Source organism: Amblyomma americanum, chromosome 5 (genome assembly GCF_052857255.1).
Source record: "Amblyomma americanum isolate KBUSLIRL-KWMA chromosome 5, ASM5285725v1, whole genome shotgun sequence".
Taxonomy (NCBI): Eukaryota; Metazoa; Arthropoda; class Arachnida; order Ixodida; family Ixodidae; genus Amblyomma; species Amblyomma americanum.
In genome coordinates this window covers 185,324,842-185,342,039 of record NC_135501.1, presented here as the reverse complement: position 1 = coordinate 185,342,039, position 17,198 = coordinate 185,324,842, and the positions used below count along the sequence as shown (strand labels likewise).

Sequence of the window (17,198 nt, the reverse complement as noted above, 5' to 3'; positions counted from 1 at the left end):
TTTGAATTTGCTCTCAGTTGTTGTTGTTGATGCTAAGGGATATTCTGGGGAGGGGGATACTGGCCCCAACGTATGTTGGCCTCGTAGGCATCACTCTTGGGGGCCAGGGGAAGGGGATTGGGATGTGGGGGAGGGGAGGGGGATTGGGGTGGTGGCAAAGGACAGGGACAGCACTTCGCAAGGTCACCGCAGACAACATCCGGGGCACGTGAACCAAGTGCAGATGGAGAGGCACCAGGCACGCCGCAGCAGCCGACTCGCTGGGGAGGGGAAGATGAACGGCGCGCGCTGGGAGTGGCGCGCGCACGTCGGGGGCTTGCCGGAGGCAAGGAGCCGGCACCCCGGGGCAGCCGGAAAGCCGACCAGGGCAGGCGAGTGCTGCAATGTAGCCGAGGCTGCCAGCAGAGAGCCACCGACGGGTGGCCGGTGGGGACCGCGGGTAGACTGCTGGGAGGCAGCGCGGCGGGTTGCGCTGAGTACCGCTGCTGCCGGCGGCGCGCAGGGGCTGTAATGACAGCAGGGCGTCAGTGGGCTGGCGTCCAGGGACCGGCGGTGGTGTCCAGCATTACGCCGGGAGCTGCGTCAGGAGGCAGCAGGGATGGAACGCTGGAGACCGCCGTAGGAGGCGGCGCGTCGGGGCCCCGAGCGCACCGGTGCGCACGGGGAGGGCGGGAGGCAGCAATCAAAGCCGCGAACTCGTCCGGGGCAGCACAGCAGGCGCCGAGGCAAAGGTTGGACCGCCGCCATCGTAGTCCGCTGTGCTGGCTGCAGGGGTGTTCAGGAACAGGGGCCGCCGCCGCTGCAGCTAACGACGACGGCCCGAAGAGGCTCTCCCGGCGGTAGAGGGTTACCCGGCCGCCGAAGCGGCCGCCGGGTAGGTAGGCCTAGGTAGCGGTACGAGGGGCTCCGACGCGGGCGACGGGGCCGCCTAGTTGCTCCTAGGGTGGGGCGCCGGACGGCGCTGGACGCGCTCGGAGCTCCTGTCCAGAATCCAAAGGGCTGGCAGGAGGGTGGGCCGGGCGCGGCCGAGGCGAGGCGAGTTCGTTAAAAATGAACGCGTCTCGGGAGGAGAGGCAAGGGGCATGCGCTCTCGGAGGAGGACCGGCGGGACCGGCGAAAACGGGCACCGACCGGACGGAGAGGCGAGCGACCACGACCGCTCTCTTCGAATGCTCCGGGGAGACTGGCAACTCCAATAAGGTCTGTTGAATTTAAACCAGACATACCCGGACTTCAGCGTGTGTTACACCAGCAGTCAGTGAGGTCTGTCTTATTTTCAGTCACCCCTGTGATGACTGCTACTGTAACTGTGAACAAGGTTTTTTTGTTCAGAAAATCACAGGGTGGAGGGTGATAAAAGATTCTTTGCTTCCTATGTTACTTGAAGAAAATAGCGCCAGAGCATGCAAACCACGAAAAGACAAGGACGAGACACAAAGCGCTCGTAATATAGCTCGTAATCTAATTCCTAAAAGGAAAATGTGTGTCCTCTGCACAGTAACTGGCTTTGTCTGTTCAAATTGTCCTGATCAGATTTTACAATGGAGTGGAAGGCTGTGGTCTTGTAGAGAATGTTTGTGTGTCTGTAGCACAAGTGAGCAGTGACTCAGTAATGAACAGAATGTCTCAACAACTCATACCCAGTCCTGTTGTACCCGTTGCTTTGTTCCACATATTCTTCAACTACATGCTGTATGAATTACTTTTCTGTTCTATGTTGAAAAAGTTTTATTTCATGTGTTGGTGTGCCATTGAGACTTGACTGTTGTAGAAATATCAACATTGGTCCTGCTAGATTAGCCAGCCGGAAGGATACCCGAGCTGCACGGTGATCTCACAACATCCACTTCATCCTTGCTTCATTCGTGTGGTGCTTCGTATGACGCAAATGCGAAGGTGTGTGACAAAGCTCTCAGTTCAGCTGGCAGTTCTGCTCCCCACCAAAGGTGATTTCTTTGCCCTAAGAGTATACATGCAATAAAAAATGCAGTAAAAGACAAGTGTTTCAGGAAACAAGGTAGCAGTTGTGACTCAGATTCCCAGTAACAAGCAAATTGATATGTTTCTGTTACTCCCTACAGTGATTACAATGATGAATGATTGTGGCCTCACATCAGTAAAACACCAACATTGAGTTGCCACTGGGCAACCACAATGCAGTTTTTGCCGACTAGCAGAAAATCAGTATTTAAACCGTTGACCTAAAGCAGTGACACCACATGGGCTTCAGAACTGTAGCAGCTTAAAAGATGCATGAGTACCTTGCAGTTGAGGTTACAGGCCTAATGTAACCGGTTTTGATGCCACTCTTTTATCTCTCTTTGCGGACTAGTTCCGGCATAGCGGCACTCACTTTCTTCTGCTTTGTAGCGAGAGCTACACTACGCTACCCAGTCGAGCATTTCGCCGTGAGCCTGGGAGGCTGATAGTGCGCATGCATGAAACCAGAGAGGAGCAGCAGGTGCGCGGCGCATGGCGTCAGAGTTCGCCGCCGCCGCGTGTGAATGCGCATGCGCGGCAACCGGAGAAGAGCAGCTGGTGCGCTGCGCATGAAGTCAGAGCTTGGCTGCTGCCGCGGGCGCATGTGGGGTCTTGTGGATAAACTGCGTATGTGCGGCTGTGTGTATAAAAGCTGAGGTGATACGACTCAGTGCATCACAATCGCTTCGTATGGGTGACGAAAAGGAGGCTGCAGCCGCTGCTATGCAGTGGTATCGTCAGGAGAAGATCAGTTCTTTGAACCCAGAAGCCTTCACCTGGCACTTGGCCACTCTGCAGAGAAAGAATGAACATCAGAAGGCTAAACGGGCGGCGGAGACGCCGGAGCAAAGAGAAAAACATCTTGCCAAGCGAAGACACCAAGAGGCGGAGCGTAACAAGCGGCGCCTAGCAGCTCGCATGGTTCCTTCACAAGAAAATCAGGATGAAGCAATAGCAACAGCATCATTATCAACAACTGAAGAGGAGGATGTTAAGGCTCGTCGTATAACTGACCACATGATTAGACCAGGGGGGAACTGCAGCTCTTGCTATGTATATCCTGGCATAGCTGAGCTAAGCTGGGAATTATATGTCATTTCACTTTTGTTTCACGATTCCGTACAGTCCCACAGACTGTTCCAAGAAAAAAGCGATTATCTAATACCCCAACTTTTCAGTACAACAGCACTGAATGGGTATCCTCTGTGGACAATAAACACAGTGGAAAATGCTAGCACCGCCGGTAGCTTTATTTCTAAATGGGATTATGTGATCGGTGAAGCTTGCTGTTGTACTTATTGGTCGATGGTCCCTCCGATGCGGGGCTGCTGGTAATAGTGCATGTTGAGATGCGCCAGCTGTAGCACTCCCGGGTTGATGCAGATATTTTCAAAGCCAGGGTGCGCTGTTGCACAGCACAGACCCTGTTGCTTCTTCGCTTCAGCTTTGTATGCCCAGCAGCAGATGCATTCCTTGGCGGTCAATATGACGGCGCAGCAGTCGCACTGGCACCTTTGCAGAAAACTTGTCAGTGATGCGTGCTAACGGCATAACAGGGTTCATATCGCTCACTATTCCATGTGGCCCACTCGTTGCTGGCCGTCCGCTGTGTCATCGGCGTCTGAGAATGGTCTCATCCTCACTAATATCCTTGCAGCCAGATGGGTTGCCGCTCGGGCAGTTGCTGTCGTTGCCATCGGCCACATCACACAAAGGCATGCTGTGTACAAAATGAATCGGAGATCAGCTGTCCACCGATGAATTTCCACTTCCAATTCACTTAGGTGAATTTCGGGAGAATTTCGATCTCGAATGCAGTCAAGTTTTGCAGATTCATCTTAACAGCAGACAAAATAGCAGTGGCTGAATGTCATACCAACAACCTGCACATTTTTGAAGATTACTCCACATATTACTACTCATTACTCTGCTGATTGCAGAGCAGCAAGTCATCACGCAGCTTGCTGAAAGGCACTCCATTCAGGGGTTAACTCCTCCTACCCTCTGCACTCAGTGGTTCTTTCCTCAGTCAACAAAAAATTTATATAGGGCCGCTGTGACTCGCTTCTCAATGGCAACTGGCTGTCGCATATTTGTCGCTTGCTGAGCCAATGTGGGACGGCAGGCATCAATTATGTACCTGAATGTAGTCTCAGGTACCTGAAGCGATTGTTGGTAGCATTGTCCTCCCAAGTTTGGCAAGGTCTTCTCGAAGTATCGTCCGTGTTGATGGTACACCAAAGGTTCTCTTGGTGCATGGCGTGAAGATGATGAACGTGCCATGAGGGTAGTGTTATTCATCAAAAGTTGCTTCTTATTTAGCCGTACTCTCCCCGTAGCTTCTTCGATTCCAAGATCCATGGATAGAGAGCATGCATCGGTAGAGCTCCTCGTCTATCACTTCTTCTAATCTCGGACGATGCCATGGTCAGGATTGTAGACCTAGCCTCAGGTTTAATACATCTTGCATGACCGAGGTAGATCTGTGGAAACGACAGCTCCTCAGCATGCGTGTCGTACAGAATGCTTATAGGCTTCTGACCTTCGCCGGGAGCCATTGTTACCACAGGATTCAGAGTTGCTTGTTCGTCATACACTATAGTGTGTTGATCCATTGTTAATGCAACTGCCTCTGACATGGGGTCACCTTCGTCGTCATCACCACCACACTCCTCCAACTCCATCTCATTGTCTTGTGCCATATCAATCAAGTTTTTTACCTTGGCGAGGTCGATCTTAATGTCATAGTGTTTGAGTGGAGCTGTTTTATACAGCTGGTGTGACGTCACACCGACCGTAGCGCCCCTGGTGAGAGGAGTGGGAGTTAGACCACCGTTGGTGGCTACCGCCCCGCCTCGCGACGGCGTGAGATGGGGCCCCGTTTTTACACAGCTGGTGTGACGTCATTCTAGGTCACGTGGTGTGACGTCACGCAGCGGGGTCACGCTAAAGGTCAATGGTGCCTACCACCGCCTCACCACGGAACGGGCTGAAGTGCGACCTAAAGTAGTATTGCTTCGCATTAAAATCTGCATTCCTGTCCCGAGCCAACCAAGTTATATCCAGTCGATATTCATATAATATTCCTCAGAAGATATTAATGTCCATATCATGTTCACAAAAGCTCATATTATGTTCATATATTCATACAATCGTCACTTTGACTTTGAGCTCGCACTGACGGACAGGGGCCAGGAGCTGCTGGAAGCATATGGGTCCCGTAAATAGGGAACCACCCCGTCTGGTGCCTGCGTGCACCACCGATTTATTTCGGGCTTAATAAATGTTCATTCATCATCATCACTTTGACGATAGTGGACATTCATGTAGCACTCTTATCATGCCCACATATGATGATTACTACACATTTAGAAGATGTTCACCAGATATTCAGCCAATATATTTTCACTTTGTGTGCGGGTTGCTGTGCCATCTATTTTATGTACTGTACAAGTCTCAACAAAACAGATATGATGCAAAAGATGACTAAAAACCAACAACTGGTCATCACGCAGGAGGAAATTTCTATCTTTTGTACATGATCTGGTAATGACATTTCAAATAAGAGATGCATAGCGAGAAAATTGCATTGCATAAATATGTCCTAAAGGAAGTGTCATTTTCCTGGCATGCATGTTACCTCAAATGTCATTTTTAGTTCATGCAAGATAAAACATGCATGTGTAATGAAGTTGTTAGTTTGCTCTCTTTAACTTTATCATCTTTCATCACACTCATTGTGTTCTTGTAAGCTGTACAGCACGTAAAGTAAACAGCTATAATCGAACAGCTGCAGTTCTCGTTTTTTTAGAATGTTCCACCTCGTGGCAGTACATGGGCACGAAATATGCACAGGCACAGGCTTCAAGTATGAGAGAACACTAAGGTATACAATCACTTGTTTTGCCCTCTGCCACATTTTATTGCCCAGTAGCCATAACGGTCAGCGTCTCTTGCCATCCATTCTTTTACGCCAGGACCTCGGAGGCCTGTGAATATAACAGCGCATTGTTTTGAGCAGTAGCGATGACACGACAAGAAATATGGAGATAAAACTGGTGCACAAGAATATGCAAAAGCTAACGTTTCAGCTGGCTCTGCATCTTTACTGAAAGGTAGCAAGGACAAAAAGCATGTGATAGAAGCCAAGTACACAAATGTGCATCCACTGTAACATTTGCTAGCTTTACCAGAGTCAAGATTTAAGCAGGTATAATTTCTAACAGTACAACAAGTATATTAATTTGCCCTAAGTGGCACTACAAATAAGTAGCCAGACACACTGAATAAGCTAAGCCCGGTCTCTGAAGGTGGTCTGCATGCAATATGTAAAAGCTCTGATGCACTGGAAGCAACATTGAGGTATGATATGGTCCACTACCTTATTTTGAGGCAGTGGCAAGCAAAAACCCCATTTTTTTTTTTTTTGGTGGGGTACCTGCCTCTGATTGCTTTCGCTATGCACGATGGCAGTGGCCTTCTATTGTGCCCCTCAAGCTCTCTCCATGGCCACAGCATACACTGCCAATAGGCAGTAAACTGGTTGCCACCACTTGATGGACTAGACTTCCGTCTAAGTTGGTGGCCAGTGTAGAAATTCACCAGGTGAGCATGAAGGCTCAGCTTCTGAGTGAAAAGTTGCCAGGCGGCAGACTGGTGGAATCCCACTTACGATGTACAGCAGAGGGTTTGTCCTCAGGCTGAACAACGTAGTAGTGACCAGTTATCTGGCTACTGTCGTTCCCGAGTACCTCCGGGCCTCCACGATGGGCTGGGGCACCTGCAGCGGCATTATGACATGCTGTATGGTACTCTTGTTGTTATCGCCGTGTTGTCCGGCGGTTCCAAGCGCGCATGTGCGTAGATACGCGATACGCTGTATATAGGGCGCCAGCTCTGTACGAATCATGTTGATGACGTGCAACACTCGGCGCGCAACGTTTTCATAGAATGGTTCAACGATGGTCTTGAAGGCATTCATATTCACCATGCAAGTAACCACATTGAATGTGGCATCTGCGCAGCTGAACATCAGAGACAGGCCAGCTTTTTGCTACGTCATAATTACCGTCTAAGGCTACTGCTGCTTATGGTGTGGGCAGTGCCTGAAGTGAGGCCTGGGCAAGGGCGGCTTTCACAGCTTCCTTTCGAGCTGCTTCCTGTTGTTCTGGAGTCAGCACTTTGTTCCCGTCATGCGTGTAGCTACGAGCTACCGCGGCCATTTTGGTGGTGTCAGTGGATGACATGATGATCGAAGTTTGTCTGCGATGAGAGAGTCACCCGAATCTGAGAAGAAAGGCTTAAGGGTTAAGTCACTAGCGAGGGAGGTATGCTTGAGAGCTACCAACCGTTGGTGTTATGATTACTAACACTACAAACGTTTGGTCTCAAGGACACATCGGCGTCATTAACCCTGGTGAGGGTGTGGTGACTGAACGTTCTTCCAGTAGACAGTCAGTTTAGATGTCTGGGTTACTAGTTCCTGATTAAAAGCAAGCGACTACAATATGTGTAGCAGAAATGAGCGAAATCTACAAAGCACAGACAAAGCAAGCCTAGGATTAGGGGATTCTGGAGCTTTAATATTATCACTGCAGTTAAGAAATTCTTATAAATAGGTGCCCTCTTCTGATACGACATTTTCTTGCTATTTTGAATTTGCTCTCAGTTGTTGTTGATGCTAAGGGATATTCTGGGGAGGGGGATACTGGCCCCAACGTATGTTGGCCTCGTAGGCATCACTCTTGGGGGCCAGGGGAAGGGGATTGGGATGTGGGGGAGGGGAGGGGGATTGGGGTGGTGACAAAGGACAGGGACAGCACTTTGCAAGGTCACCGCAGACAACATCCGGGGCACGTGAACCAAGTGCAGATGGAGAGGCACCAGGCACGCCGCAGCAGCCGACTCGCTGGGGAGGGGAAGATGAACGGCGCGCGCACGTCGGGGGCTTGCCGGAGGCAAGGAGCCGGCACCCCGGAGCAGCCGGAAAGCCGACCAGGGCAGGCGAGGGCTGCAATGTAGCCGAGGCTGCCTGCAGAGAGCCACCGACAGGTGGCCGGTGGGGACCGCGGGTAGACTGCTGGGAGGCAGCGCGGCGGGTTGCGCTGAGTACCGCCGTTGCCGGCGGCGCGCAGGGGCTGTAATGACAGCAGGGCGTCAGTGGGCTGGCGTCCAGGGACCGGCGGTGGTGTCCAACATTACGCCGGGAGCTGCGTCAGGAGGCAGCAGGGATGGAACGCTGGAGACCGCCGTAGGAGGCGGCGCTTCGGGGCCCCGAGCGCACCGGTGCGCACGGGGAGGGCGGGAGGCAGCAATCAAAGCCGCGAACTCGTCCGGGGCAGCACAGCAGGCGCCGAGGCAAAGGTTGGACCGCCGCCATCGTAGTCCGCTGTGCCGGCTGCAGGGGTGTTCAGGAACAGGGGCCGCCGCCGCTGCAGCTGACGACGACGGCCCGAAGAGGCTCTCCCGGCGGTAGAGGGTTACCCGGCCGCCGAAGCGGCCGCCGGGTAGGTAGGCCTAGGTAGCGGTACGAGGGGCTCCGACGCGGGCGACGGGGCGGCCTAGTTGCTCCTAGGGTGGGGCGCCGGACGGCGCTGGACGTGCTCGGAGCTCCTGTCCAGAATCCAAAGGGCTGTCAGGAGGGTGGGCCGGACGCGGCCGAGGCGAGGCGAGTTCGTTAAAAACGAAAGCGTCTCGGGAGGAGAGGCAAGGGGCATGCGCTCTCCTCGGAGGACCGGCGGGACCGGCGAAAACGGGCGCCGACCGGACGGAGAGGCGAGCGACCACGACCGCTCTCTTCGAATGCTCCGGGGAGACTGGCAACTCCAATAAGGTCTGTTGAATTTAAACCAGACATACCCGGACTTCAGCGAGTGTTACACCAGCAGTCAGTGAGGTCTGTCTTATTTTCAGTCACCCCTGTGATGACTGCTACTGTAACTGTGAACAAGGTTTTTTTGTTCAGAAAATCACAGGGTGGAGGGTGATAAAAGATTCTTTGCTTCCTATGTTATTTGAAGAAAATAGCGCCAGAGCATGCAAACCACGAAAAAACAAGGACGAGACACAAAGGGCTCGTAATATAGCTCGTAATCTAATTCCTAAAAGGAAAATGTGTGTCCTCTGCACAGTAACTGGCTTTGTCTGTTCAAATTGTCCTGATCAGATTTTACAATGGAGTGGAAGGCTGTGGTCTTGTAGAGAATGTTTGTGTGTCTGTAGCACAAGTGAGCAGTGACTCAGTAATGAACAGAATGTCTCAACAACTCATACCCAGTCCTGTTGTACCCGTTGCTTTGTTTCACATATTCTTCAACTACATGCTGTATGAAGTACTTTTCTGTTCTATGTTGAAAAAGTTTTATTTCATGTGTTGGTTTGCCATTGAGACTTGACTGTTGTAGAAATATCAACATTGGTTCTGCTAGATTAGCCAGCCGGAAGGATACCCGAGCTGCACGGTGATCTCACAACATCCACTTCATCCTTGCTTCATTCGTGTGGTGCTTCGTATGATGCAAATGCGAAGGTGTGTGACAAAGCTCTCAGTTTAGCTGGCAGTTCTGCTCCCCACCAAAGGTGATTTCTTTGCCCTAAGAGTATACATGCAATAAAAAATGCAGTAAAAGACAAGTGTTTCAGGAAACAAGGTAGCAGTTGTGACTCAGATTCCCAGTAACAAGCAAATTGATATGTTTCTGTTACTCCCTACAGCGATTACAATGATGAATGATTGTGGCCTCACATCAGTAAAACACCAACATTGAGTTGCCACTGGGCAACCACAATGCAGTTTTTGCCGACTAGCAGAAAATCAGTATTTAAACCGTTGACCTAAAGCAGTGACACCACATGGGCTTCAGAACTGTAGCAGCTGAAAAGATGCATGACTACCTTGCAGTTGAGGTTACAGGCCTAATGTAACCGGTTTTGATGCCACTCTTTTATCTCTTTTCGCGGACTAGTTCCGGCATAGCGGCACTCACTTTCTTCTGTTTTGTAGCGAGAGCTACACTACGCTACCCAGTCGAGCATTTCGCCGTGAGCCTGGGAGGCCGATAGTGCGCATGCATGAAACCAGAGAGGAGCAGCAGGTGCCCGGTGCATGGCGTTAGAGTTCTCCGCCACCGCGCGTGAATGCGCATGCGCGGCAACCGGAGAAGAGCAGCTGGTGCGCTGCGCATGAAGTCAGAGCTTGGCTGCTGCCGCGGGCGCATGTGGGGTCTTGTGGATAAACTGCGTATGTGCGGCTGTGTGTATAAAAGCTGAGGTGATACGACTCAGTGCATCACAATCGCTTCGTATGGGTGACGAAAAGGAGGCTGCAGCCGCTGCTATGCAGTGGTATCGTCAGGAGAAGATCAGTTCTTTGAACCCAGAAGCCTTCACCTGGCACTTGGCCACTCTGCAGAGAAAGAATGAACATCAGAAGGCTAAACGGGCGGCAGAGACGCCTGAGCAAAGAGAAAAACATCTTGCCAAGCGAAGACACCAAGAGGCGGAGCGTAACAAGCGGCGCCTAGCAGCTCGCATCAACAACTGAAGAGGAGGATGTTAAGGCTCGTCGTATAACTGACCACATGATTAGACCAGGGGGGAACTGCAGCTCTTGCTATGTATATCCTGGCATAGCTGAGCTAAGCTGGCAATTATATTTGTCATTTCACTTTTGTTTCACGATTCCGTACAGTCCTACAGACTGTTCCAAGAAAAAAGCGATTATCTAATACCCCAACTTTTCAGTACAACAGCGCTGAATGGGTATCCTCTGTGGACAATAAACACAGTGGAAAATGCTAGCACCGCCGGTAGCGTTATTTCTAAATGGGATTATACGATCGGTGAAGCTTGCTGTTGTACTTATTGGTCGATGGTCCCTCCGATGCGGGGCTGCTGGTAATAGTGCATGTTGAGATGCGCCAGCTGTAGCACTCCCGGGTTGATGCAGATATTTTCAAAGCCAGGGTGCGCTGTTGCACAGCACAGACCCTGTTGCTTCTTCGCTTCTGCTTTGTATGCCTAGCAGCAGATGCATTCCTTGGCGGTCAATATGACGGCGCAGCAGTCGCACTGGCACCTTTGCAGAAAACTTGTCTGTGATGCGTGCTAACGGCATGACAGGGTTCATATCGCTCACTATTCCATGTGGCCCACTCGTTGCTGGCCGTCCGCTGTGTCATCGGCGTCTGAGAATGGTCTCATCCTCACTAATATCCTTGCAGCCAGATGGGTTGCCGCTCGGGCAGTTGCTGTCGTTGCCATCGGCCACATCACACAAAGGCATGCTGTGTACAAAATGAATCGGAGATCAGCTGTCCACCGATGAATTTCCACTTCCAATTCACTTAGGTGAATTTCGGGAGAATTTCGATCTCGAATGCAGTCAAGTTTTGCAGATTCATCTTAACAGCAGACAAAATAGCAGTGGCTGAATGTCATACCAACAACCTGCACATTTTTGAAGATTACTCCACATATTACTACTCATTACTCTGCTGATTGCAGAGCAGCAAGTCATCACGCAGCTTGCTGAAAGGCACTCCATTCAGGGGTTAACTCCTCCTACCCTCTGCACTCAGTGGTTCTTTCCTCAGTCAACAAAAAATTTATATAGGGCCACGGTGACTCGCTTCTCAATGGCAACTGGCTGTCGCATATTTGTCGCTTGCTGAGCCAATGTGGGACGGCAGGCATCAATTATGTACCTGAATGTAGTCTCAGGTACCTGAAGCGATTGTTGGTAGCATTGTCCTCCCAAGTTTGGCAAGGTCTTCTCGAAGTATCGTCCGTGTTGATGGTACACCAAAGGTTCTCTTGGTGCATGGCGTGAAGATGATGAACGTGCCATGAGGGTAGTGTTATTCATCAAAAGTTGCTTCTTATTTAGCCGTACTCTCCCCGTAGCTGCTTCGATTCCAAGATCCATGGATGTAATTATCGCCATGTTGAGAGCAATCTCTCGCTTAACATTTTCACATTTCTCACTCATGCTTGAGCTTGATGATAAACATGCACAGTAATAAAGAAAACAGAGGTGTCCAGAGCACCCATTTGTCGCAGTAACAATGTGAGCGCGAGCACAGCAAAGTCGGGAAGAATCGCGCTGCACACCTCCTTGCTACTGAAAAGCGTGTGGGTCAAGCACATTGTGGCTAGCACAGCAGACAAAACTGCTCAAGTTGAAAGCAAACTTGTTTCATTTAAAACTTTTTTTAATGTAGAGTTGAAATATTTGTATGCTCTCTGATAAAAATACAAAGAAAACAATTCAGGTGTTTTCAACTCATTATTTTTCGCGCACATACAAATTGAACAGCGCCTAATGGGCCCTTGGTGGCTTTGAAAAGTTAGCTATGTGACAGCGACAGCTCCATTGAGGAATTCCTTTATGGGGAAGGAAGGTCAAGTGACCGAGTCGGGCGCGTGACAGAGGTATTAGTCTTCAAAGCCCTGGAACAAGCTCCTTGACACAGTTCACTGTGAACTGCCCAAAAGTGGCACAGAAGCTTGATCCGAGCTTCCATGCGCTGAAACTGTGAAAATGGCGGAGTTCCAATTCCTCATTATTATATTGTCGCTGGTTGCTGCGGCAGCACTGGGGCGATTGGGAGGATGGCACTAGAGCTGGTCAGTCTAGTGGCTTAGCAGGAACTAGGTGAAGCTACAGTGGCTGGAATAGGGGTAGTGTCAGCACCGCGCGGCCGCCCGTGTGGAGTTCGTGGATGCTCCACTCGGGTGGCACTGGCGTTCACTTCGGGAGCGGTGGTCCGCGGCGGTGACTAGGGCATCCCGGCAATTTTGCTGTTGCCGCGGCATCTTTTTGTCGGCTGCGTCTTCTAAATTCCTTTTTAAATTAAATGCAGGTATAATAAAGTCATTCGATGCTTTCTGTCCAAAGAAAAAGTATGTGAGCACTGTAGTGCTCTTATTTTTGTTTATTCTGTTGGGTAGACTCTCCCTCCCGGCAATGCGTGAATTTGCTGATGCTGTTTATACGAAGTCAGAATTATATAACCACTGCGAAATTGTCCCCTCAGTAATGCTGAGAAAATGATATTATTTTAGTTGCTTTTGAGCTTTTGTTGCCTCATGTAGATGACTAAGTCGCATTTTTTGTTAGCTCGTTCACGGGAACTTGGCTAAACATGCAATACTTTGAATTTAGAATTGCTGCATGCTGCAAATAATTGAAACTTAATAAAAGACTGACATGGTGCTATGAATGCAAAGTAAACATAAAATTAAGTACATCCATTTTTCCTTTTCGCTAGTATTCATGTTATTCAGCAGGTCAAGGCGTTGGCCAAATGTGGCAAACATTCCTAGTTTCGTGTTTGTTGTGTGGTTCGGTGTATCTTCAGATGTTTTTCTTTTCTCAGTTGGATGTTCTTTCCTTGTTGAGAGACTTGACATAGAAGTGCAGCCGTGTTAAAATGAAGAACTTCACTATGTTGCTGGTCAAGGATTCTTTGTGAGCATCACATCCCGTAGAGGGCAAAATTTGCATGCAAAGTAAAATATCATTGCAGCTATCTCTTTGAATCTTATGCCAGCTGAACCACATTGTGAAGGTGTCCTCCAAGGCTTCAGCAAATGAAAAAAAGCTGTTTTGAGGGACACAGAAGTCCCCTTTTGTCACAAAACTGAGTGAAGGATGAGAGGGCTTCATCCGAGTTCTCTGCTGATGTCAGCAACCGCTCAAAGCAGTCCTGACATTTTTTTGTCAGTATTTTACGTGGTGTACAGCTAAATAAAACACGAGCCCGGCGTCACTGTTTTGCTGCGGGTAAGAATGGTCACCGCACAGGGATGTTGCTTCCAGCACTCCGGAGGCTTCATCTATTTGTCCTGCACCAATTAAGTCATCCACTTGATGGGCTGCCTCAGTAGTTCCTACAAGTGACATAAGTGCGCCTCCTGAGCAGTTGCCAGTGTCCAGAGGTTTAACTAAATTACCGAAGCTCAGACAGTTCACTGCAGTCAGAAATTGTGTGGATGTCGGATGGTCATTGCATCCTGAAAATTGGCGGATTATGCTGAACACCTTCTCTCTTGCATCCTGGCTTAGGTGTGAAGTTAGAAGGTATTTGTAACCCAGTTTTTCTGTTAGGTATGTCAGAATCTCCAACGTTGCGTGCAGGGTCACCTTCAATCCTTCTGCTGTACTTGATGACAAAAAGCCTGCTTTTGTGGGGCCTGTGATGGCTTCCCATTCGCTGATGTAAAGCAGGGAATGTTTCAGCACCTGCTCCTCTATAGAATTCGGTCTGAGGGCACTGGCTGGAAGTCGATGTCATGACGGCAATCAGCTTCTGCATGAATGCAATGAAATGTTCTGCCTGTTGCCGATAGTCACAGGTCTTGTCAATTTGGCTCTTGTAGAAGAATAGGCCACATAGGACTTTGGAACTGGAAAGATGGAAAGCATAATTGACTTTCATCGTCTCAAAATTATTAATGCTAAGATGCACATCATTAATCTTTGGCATAGCTTTGAGTGTTATTGCACATTTGACCAGTTCATGGGCTACCTTAACTGCTTTCACTTCCACATGGCCTGCTGGAGTCTTGTAGCCTGCCTTTACAAACCCATTTCTCACACATTTCACCAAATGGGGGAAATCAGAAATGAAAAACAGGCATCTGTCATCATCAGAATCATCAGAGGGGTGAGGTGCTGATGGCTTGATAGATTTTCCTTTTGCCGATACTCCTAATTGATGCCCCCCCCCCCCACCCACACACACACACACAAAATTTTTCGGTAACGTGAGGTGTAACGTTACTAGTTACTTTTTATTTCAACTGCCCCCCTCCGCCTCTTTTTCAGAAAAAAAAAGACGCCGAAAATGATGTTTCAAAGAACAACATCTACAGGTGCTCTCGACGACCCTTGTTGCGGCTCGCATGCATGCCAGAAAACACCTGCCCTTGACGACGCACTCAACTAAAAAAAAAAAGCACGAACACGCATTCACACACTTGTCTTCACCCCCCAAACCCCTCACGCATGCAACTCTCTAAAGAGTGGATGCATACCGAGCCACCAATGAACCATTTGCAGAAATCTGTAAGGCAGTTTCTCCCTAAGCTTGTTTTCCAACCAAAAGTTCCCAGGCGACACTCTCGCATTCTTTGTGGAAGCAGTTCCCCCTTCTGAGTAAACTCAGGAATGTCGCCAGTTTACTTCAAGATGGCGCCAAGAGAGCCGTCGAAAGAGTACAATGGTACAGCGCAGAAAAGGTGATTGCAATAAACCGGCTGTAGCACCGAAGTAGAGGAAAAAGAAGGAAATGGGCCTTTGTTTCAACAATGTTTATCAACATTGTTTTCAAAATAAAGTTTGCTTATTTCTATCTGCAACTGCGGCTACGTTTCTGGTTATTGAGTTCCAAAGCGAGCGAGGGTGACCTTGATCACCTTGACATAAACACTCGCATTTTTGCGATAATTATGCAGGTTCAAGTGAAAAAAAAAATGTTTATGTGCGCAAATATATTTTTCCAATAAATGGAAGAATAGCCGCCTGTACCACTTTTTGGATCTCAAGTTGATGCGGTACAGCGCCACAAGCATGTCCATTAGATCCACACCGCCCATGCACTCATTGTAGACACCTACAATAGAAGGACGAGTTATGCTCACCGACGTTCGGGTCTTCTTGTCAAAGCGCTTCACAGTATTCTCTGGTGATGCCGATGCAAATGTGGACAGCAGCGTGACAGGACGATTGTCAAACCACTTCACAGCCCTCAGACTCACCGCTTCAAATGTCGTCTCCATCTCCACGTAAGAGCCACGCCCTTTCTTTTTTAGCTCTTTGTCGGATGGAAGTTTGCATCCTTTCAGGCGAGCTTCGCGTACTGTGCCTACGGAACTGATACCAGCCTTTTTGAGGACCACCTGTAAGTCCACACTGCAAAACCAGTTGTCAAAATACAGGATGTAGTCTAGACCGCGAGGCACGACACTCACCATTCTGAGAACGATGTTGCCGCTGGCACCGATGTCTGGAAAACCCGGCTGCGGAAAAATTTTGCCTGTGTACATTATGCCGCACTGATCGCAGAGAAGGAATAGTTTATAACCCCATTTCTTCAGTTTGTTTGGCAAGTACTGCTTCAATGAGCTGCGGCCTTTGAAATGCACCAGCTACTCATCAACGCATAGTTTCTGAGATTTTGGTATTTCACGGCATTTGGACACCACGTGGTCCAGTAGGGGCCGCACTTTGTACAACCTGTCGCGTTCGGCGTTATTGAGGTCCGGTGCCTCCTGGTTGTCATTGAAGTGCAGTGACTGTTTGATCTCTTCCCATCTGTCCTCTCGTCATGGTGTCGGCAACTTGACTGATGCGGAACCTTTCCGACCAGTACATGCCCGTTTGAGGCAGCTTAATAATTGACACAGTGAGCACTGTACCGATAAACTGCTCCAAATCGTTGACAGTCATTGTAGTAACTTTGTTGGGATTCCTCTGAGCGCTATACAGTGAAGACTGCGCACAGATTAGAGACAAAAAATCCATGTCAAAAAATTCTCTAAACTAACTGATTGGAGACTCAACCAGGGATGGACAGGGCGGTACGTCCTTTCACTTTGGCATGGTATTACCAGTGGAGCCTTGGACAACACTCCATGCAGGACCATTTTTCGAAGGCTTGGGAATTTCTTCAATATTGTCTGTGCTTGGAGTTCTAGAGATGCCTTCATCTTGACAGTCAGCTGAAAGAGCTGTGCAAATTAAACAGAAAGCAGATGCGATATATACATGCTGAAAAACAAAAGGCAAACGTAATAAAAAATTATTACATGAAGTACCCGTGTGAATAAGGCAGTCCTAATAACACAAACTGAAGAATTACGGTTTTGATAGATGCGTAAGTAAAGATGGTGTTGCAAACGCACAAAGAAACTCCTACTGCGCAGCATAAACGGTGCGCCACACGCTACCAGGCGCGTCTCATATATATAAGCAGGGAAATGGGGAACGCATGGTATTGTCTGTCGTGACAGGAGTCGGCGGCTACACGCGGGAGCACCGAGCCAAATGCGCCCTTGTGGTCGAGCCCCCCCCCCCCCCCCCCCCCCCCCTCCCTACTCTACATCGCACCTCTTCCTTCGGCAACGGACGCTACTTCATTTGTGCCTCGAATTGAATGTTTGCGTAATTCCGGCTGTGGCAACAAAATGAATGCTTACATGCCCGGGCTGAAGGA

At 49.4% G+C, this 17,198-nt stretch overlaps 1 protein-coding gene across 1 annotated transcript in view; it reads left to right on the top strand.

The window, feature by feature from the left end:
• LOC144133180 (phospholipase A1-like) overlaps window positions 1-17,198 on the top strand; it is a 129,303-nt gene that overhangs the window by 22,458 nt on the left and 89,647 nt on the right. The gene's annotated exons all lie outside the window — the stretch shown is intronic.